This window comes from Podarcis bocagei, assembly GCF_964188305.1.
Source record: "Podarcis bocagei genome assembly, chromosome: 2".
NCBI classification, from domain to species: Eukaryota; Metazoa; Chordata; class Lepidosauria; order Squamata; family Lacertidae; genus Podarcis; species Podarcis bocagei.
In genome coordinates, this window is record NC_138126.1 from 107243890 (window position 1) to 107256099 (window position 12210).

The following is a 12210-nucleotide window of genomic DNA, read 5'->3' on the forward strand; positions in this document are numbered from 1 at the left end:
GAACTGTTTTTGGAGGCCGAACATCCGGCGGGGCTTCCTGCAACCAATCAGAAGGCGCACTTTGGTTTTTGAACGTTTTGGAAGTCAGACGGATTTCCGGAATGGATTCCATTCAACTTCCAAGGTACGGCTGTATTTGCATAACCTGCTGATGCACATAACCAAGGAGATTCAGGCCTGGAAGCAGATTAAAAAGGATACAGATAATCAGACTTATTCAAGAGTGATTGGAACAAGGCAGCAGAATATGGGGATAATCCTTGAAAGATGGAGAACAGGGATGGATGTTTGGGTGGGTGGGTGGCTTGCTTGGGGGATTTCTCTAGGTATACAAGGTAGTTAGGGCTTCTTTTACCCCATCCACCCCACTTCATTTGATAATTCAAAAAGCTTTGGGGTAGCAAATTCACATAGGCTAGAAAAACTTGGGCTGGTATGCACAGACGATCTTTTCTTTTCAATGTTTTAAGGTTGATTGAAACAAGTGGTATGTGTAATAAAATGCTGCGGCGTCAGAAGCCCCTGTTTAGGGTTTCAGACAGTGATGTTCTTCCCTCTTGCAGAACATTCCATTCCACAGAACTCTAGCCCAATGATTGCCATTAATTTGATTCTGAATTGATTTTAGAATGAATTGATTTTAAATTGCATTTCAATTAATTGATTGTGATTTTATGTAAACTGTGTTACTTTCACTGTTGTTAGCTGCTCTGAGCCCGGCTTCATCTGGGGAGGGCGGGATATAAATAAATAATAATAATAATAATAATAATAATAATAATAATAATAATAATTATTATTATTATTATTATTATTATTATTCCCCCTCCCCAGGTTCCTATCCTCCCAGACACCCAACTTCCTATAGCTGATGAGCATGCTTAGTCTTCATTGGACTGTTTTGGGTCTCTTTCCCCACTGCTAACTTTAGATGCTCCCCCCCCCCCACAAGTAATAGCAGTAATAGTAGCAGTTCTGCCAAAACTGTGGATATGAAGCTCTTGATGGTTGATGGGTTCAGTTTTTGCAATGTACGTTTTGGCATGCGGAAAGTAAACTCACTGTTTGTGTATCAGACACTTTTCTACAGATGGAAGTATGAGAAGATCACACAGGCCATATTTGACATGCCCTGATCCTAGTGGCGGTGAGGAATTTTAAAGCATTGCTTTTTCCCTGACCCCCCACCCCCCACTTCTTCTTAGAAAGTGTGGCAGGGAGGGAATCGTTGCAACTTTTATGTCGTGGGGATACAGGAAGGGAGTTGACAAACTTTTGTCAAAACTGACAAATGAAAGGTGATGGCTGCAGTTGCTACTTATCAGGGAGGGAGGAAGACTATAAATCCATTTAAGTTCCCCCAAGTTTACTCAACAGTGCAAACAAAAATAAAGCAAGTGTCAGCTTGCCTGGTTAAGGAGGGCCATGAAAGGTGACACTGTGTCACTAATCCCTTGTTGCTATTCATTAAATACATCCTCCGGGTTGTTAATCTTCACACCTTCCTCTGGGGGCCACCAGGCGGCAAGCTGGCAGGTCTTGACCATGGCAGAGAACGTCGCGAGAGGCCAAAGGTCAGCCTGAAAGAAGGGAAAAAAGCAAAAGTAAGAAGGGGCTGTGGAGTTTCACTGTACGACCTTTATGCTTTCTCTCTTGACGTAACTGTGTGTGTGTGTTTGCCTATGTATGTTAAAAATGGCAGTAGAATAGCAAAGGCTATTCCCTTTTGCTCCCCCAAAATCCCAGTGTCAATTCCTGTGTTGTAGCACAATTGCAACCATGCCTATTCAAAAGTTCTGTTTGAATTCAATGGGGCTTGCTCCCAGGTAAGTAGGCTTCGGATGGCCGGACAGTTTAGGCACAGAGAGCAACACAAATTCAAAATTTAGGCCTCATGGCACACTGTGTTCCATGCTCCTTCCTGTAAATAAACAAAGGATATTTGCAAGCATGACTCCCCCTGTCAGCTTCCTCTTCTTAAATAGCGCTCCAAAATTATACACTGAGGAATGTGAGGCATCTTGGGCAAGGCAGAATGGGCTCTTTCTTCAGACACTTGCTTATCTGCACCCTCCTCCCAAACCTGTTCTAAACATAGTTTTCTAGGGGCTATTTCTGGTCTTGGATGAGGATCAGACACTGTTTTCATACACAGTGTTTCCTCTTTTTGTAGATAAAAATGTGGTATCGCTGTGGAGAGGTGGCTGAAGAAGCCAAAAGGTGGACCAGCTGGAGATGTACAATGCCGTGCTGATGTATAAATTCAATGATTTGAAATTGTTATAATTTTTGCACAGAGTTAATGCCTGAATTAGCTGTGGGGCCTAAAGCTGCATGTCAGGAACTGAGGCTGGGGTGAATTGCAAGCTGATTGTTAACTGAGAAGATGTTTTACATAGTTGCTAGTATTCAAAACACCTCACACAGCAGTTGTGGTGAAGAACTTTTCCATTCCCTCCTCCAGTGGCGAACCCTGTACCACCCTGAAGGATGCATCCTCCTGGCAGCAGTGCCTGGAGGCAAAATGGGCTGGATTCGGGGCTGTATTGCTAATTAGGACCTCGTATTTGATTGGACCCCAAATTTTCCAATTCAGCCACATGGGCCGCTCAGTGACCTTGAGCCTGTCACTCAGTCTTAGCCTTAACTTCCTTACAGAGAATCCAGGTATGGATAGGAAAAGCCAATAGCTCAGTAGCAGAGCATCTGTTTTGCATGCAGAAGGCTCTGTTGGCTTGTGTACAGGCATACCTTGGAGATACAGTGGACGCTCGGGTTGCGAACATAATCTGTGCAGGATGCACGTCCACAACCTGCAGCGTCAACAACCCACAGTGGCGCGTCTGCACACACGTGGGTTCTGATTTGGCGCTTCTGCGCATGCACGATCGCCAAAACCTGGAAGTAACCCATTCCAGTACTTCCGGGTTTCAGCAGCCCATAATCCAAAAAAACGCAACCTGCAGTGTCTGTAACCCGAGGTATGACTGTATTGTGGTTTCAATTCCAGACTACTGCGATAAAGCGAATATTGCAATAAAGCAAGTCACACCATTCTTTTGGTTTCCCAGTGCATATCAAAGTTTTGTTTATACTATATGGTAGTCTATTAAGCCAGGCCTCCCTGGCTGCAGGGGTGGGAGGGGGAAAACCCAGCTCCAACCCTAGCCTGCTGTACTCCCATGGCCAGAAGAGTGCAGTCGTAGTGGGAGTCTTCCTTCCCCTGGAAGCGACTGGTTTGCCTGCAATTGCACCCATGTCCTCATAAGGAGCAACATCTGCACTGCACAAAGTAAGCCTGTATCCTTCCACTCTGGCATTTCAGCAAAGGAAGCACAACAGACATGGCGTACGTCCAGTTTTGATGTATCTGATGCTCTTACTGCCATAAATGAAAGCATGCCTGTCTATGGCACTATACGAGGTATTTGCGAATGGAGGTGGGGTCAGAGTTGACATGTCGTGCATTTATTTTTTTGTTTACATTTGCTTGGGTTGGTGGCTTCCAGGAATAATGGCTTAAGGCCATATGGCCAAAGGCACAGCGAGGTGGAAATGACATGTACTTCAATTAACTTGGTAACAACAACTCTAAAACATGCTCTCACTTGATTTTTTTAAAAAAAAAATAGTAATGCAACTGAACAAGAGATGTCTATCATTTTGCTTTCGCTCCCCCTTTTGAATGCTGCTATTGTAAAAGGTGTAACATGAAAACATTTACAAACAAGACCGTATCTTTTGAACTCAATGGGTTGTTTCCATACCATTTGCTTTGTGGCTTTTAAGATACCCACCCACCCAACAGTGATGACATGCTCTCAATGTGTCTCGTGACAAATTATGTAACATACCCTTATGCTCTTTGAACACCATTCTGGTTTTTGTTAAAGGGGTAGCGAACATTTCCCCTTTCTTAACTAAATATAAAGAGTTACAGTGGTACCTGTGGATACGAACGGGATCCGTTCTGGAGCCCCGTTCGTATCTAGAAGCAAACATAACTAGCGACGGCACGCGTATGCCGCTTTTCGCAGCTTCTGCGCATGTGCGTGACATCATTTTGAGCGTCTGCGCATGCGCAAGCGGTGAAACCCGGAAGTAACATGCTCGGTTACTTCCAGGTTGCCACAGAGCGCAACTTGAATGCGCTGAACCCGAAGCGCATTCAACCCGAGGTATTTATAAGTATCATTTGAAGAAACTTCTAGGTAGTTATGCTGGGTACTTCTTCAACTTTTTGTCTTGAGTCAAAGCCCATGAAGGGCAAATGCAGCCAGTCCTGGGGGGCTGAGTTGAAGTTGGTTTAACTACTGACAAGGCTGAGAAAAAGGAGTATCATCAGTCAGGAGGATGAAGCTGCTGAGAAAGCTGCAAGTGGGCTGAGCCACCAGCAGGATCAGCTTAATATAGCTGGAGCTCAAGCCAGGAGCCAGAAAACATTGATGTTGCACCAGTGATGGTCTGTCCTCTTTCAACACCTCTTGGCTAATTCTCAGCACCGGCTCTTGGGGTAGATCAGGCTTCCTCAACCTCAGCCCTCCAGATGTTTTTGGCCTACAACTCCCATGATCCCTAGCTAGCAGGACCAGTGGTCAGGGATGATGGGAATTGAAGTCTCAAAACATCTGGAGGGCTGAGGTTGAGGAAGCCTGGGGTAGATGTTCTTTAAAAAAATAAAATAAAGTGGTGCATACACAGCCAGTTTCAGTCTCTGGCATCCTCAGTTAAAGCAGGAATGGCAGGAAGTTGTTGCCCTCCAGAGGTTGTGGGACTCCAACTCACATCAGCCCTGGCCAGCACAGCCAATGGTCAGGGATTATGGGATTTGTAGTCCAGCAATATCTGCAATTCTACAGGTTCCAAATTCCTGAACGAAAGGGTCTCAGGAAGCTTCCGGGGAGTATGCCCCATTGAAAACAGTGGGGCTTATGTCCAAGTAAACATGCACAGGATTGTACCGAGCACAATGTGAATGGTATTTCTTATTTACTATTAATGCAGGAAACTATTTAAATATCCAGTGTATTATTATTTTTTTGCAATTGCTGATTAATAGCTTATGGCCTACTCTGAGGTTTCTGGCACAGGGGTATAAATGTAATCAAGGACTTTTTTTAAAGGAGTTGAAACCATTTCATTGGCAGGTCAGCACTGGCTTCATTTCAGAACAGTATTTGTGATTCAGCCTGGTTATTATGAAACTAATTCAATATTTTAAAGTGACTCAACAAGCTTGTGATATCATCTGTTTTATGAGAAGTGCCCACTAGACAACATGCCCTTTTCTCTCCTTTCCACCCCAGTACACTCCAAGGTAAAATGTGGAATGCACCAACATAAATTCCTGTCAGGAGGAAGAAAAGGGTTGGCCTCCCAACTTATCATGAGTGCGAAGTCACGTATTCTGGGTTCTTTCCCAGTGCCAAGGAGCTGAATTCAAAACGGCAAAAGTCTCTTCACGCAGAAACCGTCTAATTAAAGCATGATAGCTTGACGCAAAGCTCCCAGAATAAATCCTAACAAGTTAGGGAAAGAATTCCCTTTGCTTTGGAAATCTGGGTCAGCTGAAATGAACTGAGGCAAATGGATGCCTATAAGGCAATGCCGAGATATGGATTTCCACTTCTGGCTTTTTGGATAAGGGTAACTCTCTATAGAGGGAAGCAGGTGGCGCTGTGGGTTAAACCACAGAGCCTAGGACTTGCTGATCAGAAGGTCGACGGTTCGAATCCCTGCGACGTGGCGAGCTCCCGTTGCTCAGTCCCTGCTCTTGCCAACCTAGCAGTTTGAAAGCACATCAAAGTGCAAGTAGATAAATAGGTACTGCTCCGGCAGGAAGGTAAACAGCGTTTCTGTGCGCTGCTCTTGTTCACCAGAAGCGGCTTAGTCATGCTGGCCACATGACCCGGAAGCTGTACGCTGGCTCCCTCGGCCAATAAAGCGAGACGAGCACCGCAACCCAAGTCGGCCATGACTGGACCTCATGGTCAGGGCTCCCTTTACCTTTACTTAACTCTCTATAGATAGACAACAAATTAAAAACAATACCCATTCCACCTGTGCCATCAAGTGGGCCCTGATTTTTGTAAAGTCCATGTTCTTCTGATGAAAATCGGGCCCTCCCTTAAAGAGGGCACGGATCGCGGTGAAACCTGGAAAACCGACACCCTGTGTTGTGGGAGGGTACAATTGGTCAGCCACAACACCTGATTGGTACTTCCCGCATAGCTGGGTGCAATCTGGCCAATGGGACACAGTCCAAACAGTTTGAGGGACCTATTTATGCCCTTGCACGTGACCCAGAGCTTCCTCTTTCAGCGCGTGCATTCGGAACACCTGCCCACCTCTCCCTACTTTTAGGGCTTTGCACTTGACCTTGCTATGCCGTCGTATGTCAACTGTCATTGGGAAAGGAGCATGGCAGAAATTTCCCCCACTTGGCTGATTGGCTGTTACCATTTGGGTTTCGCCTGCCGTGTAGCAAATCATCACAACTTGTAAGGTTGCAGACAGGCTCTGCTTCAGGTGATAGGGATGGGAGAACGCTCTCACCATCCCTATGTGAAGGCTATTCCGTTAAAGGAATCCAGGGACTCGATGGTTCAGTCAACCTCTGAGAGGGGCTTGTGCCCGTGCCTGAGTCCAGGGGGACATTTGGGTGGCGGAGTTAGCCTGTGCCCGGCTTTCCGCTTATCCAGGTGTTCACCCTTGGCTGACCTATGCTGGAACCCTGGGTCAGCGCTACCTGCAAGGGTGCAGGGAGCTAGTCGAACCAGAGCCTATGCAACCAGTCACTTTCTGTAATCAATAAAGTTGTGGCCTAAATTCTGCCAAAAACCAAACCAAAATTTGAGTCAAGTGTGAATTTTTTTGGGGGGTGGGAGGTTTCTGGGTCTGAACACTCAAACGTTGCCTCAGGGGAGTCGGTATGTATGCAGACTGCAGCACCTGGCGTGCACATTTTTGAGGGGACTCAATCAGCCTCCCCCACAACAGGCTCGGAGCCCTGGTAACTGAGGCACAGGAGCAGGCAGATTGCTCTAGTGCAGGCTTCTTCAAACTTGGCCCTCCAGATGTTTTGAGACTACAATTCCCATCATCCCTGACCACTGGTCCTGCTAGCTAGGGATCATGGGCGTTGTAGGCCAAAAACATCTGGAGGGCTAAGTTTGAGGAAGCCTGCTCTAGTGGGCAGGTGGATGGAGGCAGTGGGAGAGGAGCCTGTTGGATGCAGGCTGTGTTCACCCTCTGCACATGCCCCCACCCCAGCTTCCCAGTCCACCAGGGGGGCATAATACTTGCCCAGCCCTGGGCGCCAGCAACCCATGCTACACTGCTTGGTGAGTCTTGTGCTTTTAAAAACTTTCAGGTGTCTTTCAGTGTGAATTTTCAACAGGGTTTCTTATTTAATTTTTATTTTTTTAAAAAAAATATTTATATTTATTGCTTGTTTTTATTTGTGCCAGTTTTCATTTATGATGTGGGCCTACTTAGGTTTTGCAGACAGAAAGGCAGAGTGTAAAGAAAATAAGTAAGTAAATAAATACAAATATTTTAAAAATACATTAGCTATTTTTGTTTTAAAAAGAAATTATTGGAATGTAGAGCTCCCAGCCTTCTCTTGCCTCCTGGTTGAATCCACTGTTGCATGGTCAGGATCTTATAGCTGCCATTATTGTTGCGATTCCTTCCCCGTCCGTTCTTTAAAATCCCGCTTCTGGGCTGCCATCACCGAAGCTACTGGAAAGTAAAAGCAGTTTGAGATTTATAAACTTGGACCAAGTTCGCTTCTCTCCCAAGCAGACACATGCGAAAGAACCGTGCAAGGTAGATTGAGCTTAAGTGCTCCTTGTGTTTATTTGAGTTAAACAAGTCCACTTTCCCAGCGTTTACCTAATAGCATATTGGGGTGGAGAAGAGTGGAAAGGTTGATAGCAAAGCAAAGTCTGACTTACTGAGGGATTTGTGTGACAAGCAGTCACTAAATCAGACAAAATAAATTAACAAAAATTTAATTAGCTTTTATCATTTCTGTCAAAACTGACAACTGAAACATGGAGAAAAGATCAGGTTTTCCCCCAAGGAGCATTTTATCCCTCTGCTCCCAACCCCATGTCTAAAAAGGAGCCTTAAGTTGAAAGTCTATTTATAGCCCTCTACATGGCCCTTGGTTTCCTGTGGTTTTGGACCACTCAAGAGTTAATCTATAAAATGAGCAGGGTTTTCTTCGTACATGAGAACTGCTTGCAAACTGCTTTGTGTGCACTAGGTCGGCACTGTCTTGTACTGTGGACTTGCAAAGGAAAGTCATCCGCCATTGCTTTGTTGAATGGGGTAGAGCTATAAGAGTGTAATGTACTACCAGCTTGTAATAACAGTGAGGTGAATGCATGGACATTTTAAAGGGCATCTCTGTGGAACTGTTGCCTTCTAACTTGATCGCTCATTTTTCAGATGCACAAACGCATCCATGGCAAGTTCTCCTTCAAGCTCATGACCAAAGGCGAAAGAAGCCATAGTAATATAACTGGCGGTGGAGTGTGTGGGAACGGTTTTCCTCCCTCCCTTTCAATATTAGAACTCTGGGTCACCCAATGAAGTTGTTTGTCAAGAGATTCAGGGCAGACAAAGAAAAGTATGCATTGCGTAATGAATTTAGAGATTTCACCAACACAGGATACGGTGATGGCTACTAGTCTGAAGTGGCACAGTAAATCTGTGAAGGATGTCTAGGAATGGCTGTTAGATAAGTGATTGCTATATTAAACCACCAACTTTGGAGGTAATGTACCACTGAATACCAGTTGCTGGTGGTAAATAAAGTCAGAAGGCTATTGCCTAGATACTCTATGGTCTTCCAAGTGGCATCTGATAGGCAACTGCAGGTTGGCAGGCAAAGGAAGGTCTCATGTATCCCAAGAGGAAATGACTTCCTGAATACATCCTTTCCTGTCCAGGTAGGTATGGACTGAGGTTTCCTCCCAGTGTTCTGTGAACACTGACGATGCTCAATTTAAACATGCTTCTGTCCATGGACAAATAAGGTGCACCTGAGAGCATTCCATGTGACTACCACATTTTTAAAATGTTCTTACGCATGTGGCATTAACACACCAGTTATCGCTGGCTTAGGAGAAATCATAAGCATATGGGCCAGTGCATTTGCTGAGAACATTAAATGAGATGGTGGTTTCATGGACCGCTTCCACGGGTAAGTGTTTTGCCCTTGTGATCACTGCCATGTTTAATTTGGTCCTGAGTGTCTGGCCTTGGAAAACATAAAGAGAACCTGAAGCAGTCATGACTGCATCACTCTCTGTTTACAGGAGATTGTAGGAGCTGGTGCCTGGTTACTACACCAGGACAGATGGCTTTGGTCCAATTTTGATTTGATCTTATTAAGTGAATAAATTCCCAAAGCTCCCGACTGTTTTTTTGGACTCCAAAGTTGGCTCATACAAAAGAATAAATTCAAGAGCTTCCTGATCTATACGGCACAGACAGAAAACAATTTAAATGATCAGGTGGTGATTTGTAACATGTCGAGAATATTTGGTGACAAAATGGCAGTGCCAAATGTCTGGAAAAAGAAGTTCGTGTTTTGGGGAGGGAGGGGAGTTGGTGGGTACAGAGTTCTTGGAAATATAGCACATTGCTTTTATTTAAAGAGAAGTAATCTCTTCCAAGAAAAGAACATTAGTAACTTTGCAACTTAAAGAATGTCATATAAATAAAGGGAATAGATTAACCTCAAAGTAGAAAGGAGACTAATACTGGACTCTAAATCCCTCCCCGCCTGTTCTCTGTGGAGATATATTGAGCAAAGATTTACTTAGCAATTAGGGGTTTGATGAGAAAACGTTCAGTGCAGCACTGGGCAAAGAGTCAAAATCTACATTTGGAGGAGATGTCTAAGTATTATACAATGCATGCGAGTCAGTGGGGTTGTTTCCCCCCTGTTGACACAGCACTTTGTTTTATGGTCGTGTAGTTGACTGGGCAGAAAAATGATATGCGTTGGGTTGATGCAGAGAATAAACGCCACAAAGTGAGCCTTATTCCGAGGGAGGAATTCAGTGTTGCGCTATTCTGATCATTCCATCAGGGCAAGCATTTCAGATTTTCAGACGGAATTATGCCCCCTCTCTTCCCCCCATGCAATGTTCTGCAATTTCTCCCCCCAGAACACCTCACCCCAAGCCAATTTCAGGGGGTGCAGGGCATGGGGGGAGAAGGGGGGAAACCCACTGCAGAACAGAAAGGACTTTTCCACTGACAGGACATGTTAGGTGGATCCTGCCCCAAATTTCTAAATCCCTCACACCATGAGGGATAGTAAGAACAAGCACACCACCTCTGCCTTTGTTTCCCTCTATAAATTGGAGCTCCATGCCACAGGGGAGACTATGGAAAACTATATAAGCAACAAAGGGCAGGGAAAATGCAGTATTGTTCTTATAAGCCCAGTTATAAAATAAAAACCTGCTTGGTTTTTCCCAAACCACTGAAAAGTAACTTAGGTGGAAGTCAACCAGGTTTTTACTCAGAGTAACTTGTTAAGATTAATGGTCCTAACTTAGTCACACTCATTCGTTTCAATGGATGTATTACCCCTTATTTTATCCATGCTTTTCATTCTCTTTCTGTCCCCACCCTCCAAATAAAATATCCAAAACATCTGAAAATCTGTTCTACTTTGGCCTCCCAAAAGATGCCTGGAAAATTTCTAGGGAAGTACATTCTTTTCCCGAATCCCTCTCAATTGGCAAAGAAGATGGTATGCACTGGTGGTATTTCAACCTAACTTTGCTGCCATTGTAAGCCAAGTCATTGTGCATGTTGAGCATTTCTCCACTTGTTGGCTTGTTACATGATGGTGAGAGATAATATAACACGGTATTACTTTCTACAGTTTTTATCTTCCCTAATGTTTCTCATTAAGGACTTTACAGAGTCCACAAGGCCCTGTCCCCATCTGTTTTTCAAGGTCTTACTGGACATCAGCGAGCCTTGCCAGCTCGGTCAACTATCCCTCATATACCCTCGGCTGTATGTGGAGAAGCTCTTGAGAACATAAGAAGTGCCTGCAGGATCAGGCCAATGGCACATCTAGACCAGAATCCTGTTCTTACAGTGGCCAACCAGATGCCCATACGAAACTCACAAGCAGGATTCAACCATGAGCGAACTCTCCCCTGAACTGGTATTCAAAGAGAGTTGCCATACATCCAAAATTTCCAGGACATAGATGGGAATTGGCTGTTGGAAGCAGTTTCTGGGAGGAAATTGCTGTAAATGTCTGGGAAAATCTGGACATATGGCAAACCATGTCAGAAGGATAGGGTTTTTTTGGTGAATTTTCTTAACATTATTATTATTATTATTGTTATTATTATTGATTTTGAAGAGGGGGAAGCTCCAACTGTGCAAGCAGAACATAGCCATCATAATGGCTGATAGCTGTCAATAGCCCTCTCTTCTATGAATATATCTAATTGATTTTAAAGCCATCTAGATTGGTGACTGTCACGGCTTCCTGTGGGAGCAAGTTGGCACTGTGTGCAAAAGTACTTTTTAAAAAATCTATTGTTGGGGCAGGGTGGGGGAGCTCAAGCTGTTAGCTGTTCAGCTTAGGGGTGATTTGGAGAGAAAGAGTTTAAAAACTTGAGGGGAGGGGGTTAGGATAATAAATGTGGCGATCATACTCACTCCATGCTGTAGCGGGATCCTCCTCCACCATTTTCATCTTTACATTTGTATACATTTGTATTACTTCACATATAAATATCTGCTGCAACAGACAAAAAGCTCCGATAAAAATTATTCCCCACTCTGCTTTTCTTTTGAATGTTGTCTCTGATACATTAAAGTTACATTCCAGCCAGCTTCAAGGACATGTTTCTGAACACTGTTCAAAAATGCTGACTGCCACTAATCGCCCAAGAAGAAATGTGTCCTTCGATGGATTGGGTTCATATTCAGCTGGTTCTACCTTTAATCTGGCATATGTGGCAAAATGTTCCACATTGTACGCTGAAAGATTAAAGGAGGGTTGATGTGATTCAGTGATGCCTGATGGATATTACCTTTGGGTTATTAGGAAAGGACAATGGGGAGAAATGGACTGAGTGTTGTGGTCTGTTTGCTCAGCTAATGTAAAGTGGAATAGCTCTATGGGATTGTGAGTGTTTTAAATACATGCCACAC

At 44.3% G+C, this 12210-nt stretch overlaps 1 long non-coding RNA gene across 1 annotated transcript; it reads right to left on the reverse strand.

Moving 5' to 3' along the window:
* Window positions 1-1349: 1349 nt before the first annotated feature.
* LOC308579914 lies at window positions 1350-11811 on the reverse strand. The gene is made up of 3 exons (XR_014004633.1): window positions 11713-11811; window positions 7629-7743; window positions 1350-1580 (listed from the first exon to the last, which is right to left on the reverse strand). It is a non-coding gene; the product is annotated as an uncharacterized lncRNA (long non-coding RNA).
* Window positions 11812-12210: the final 399 nt, after the last annotated feature.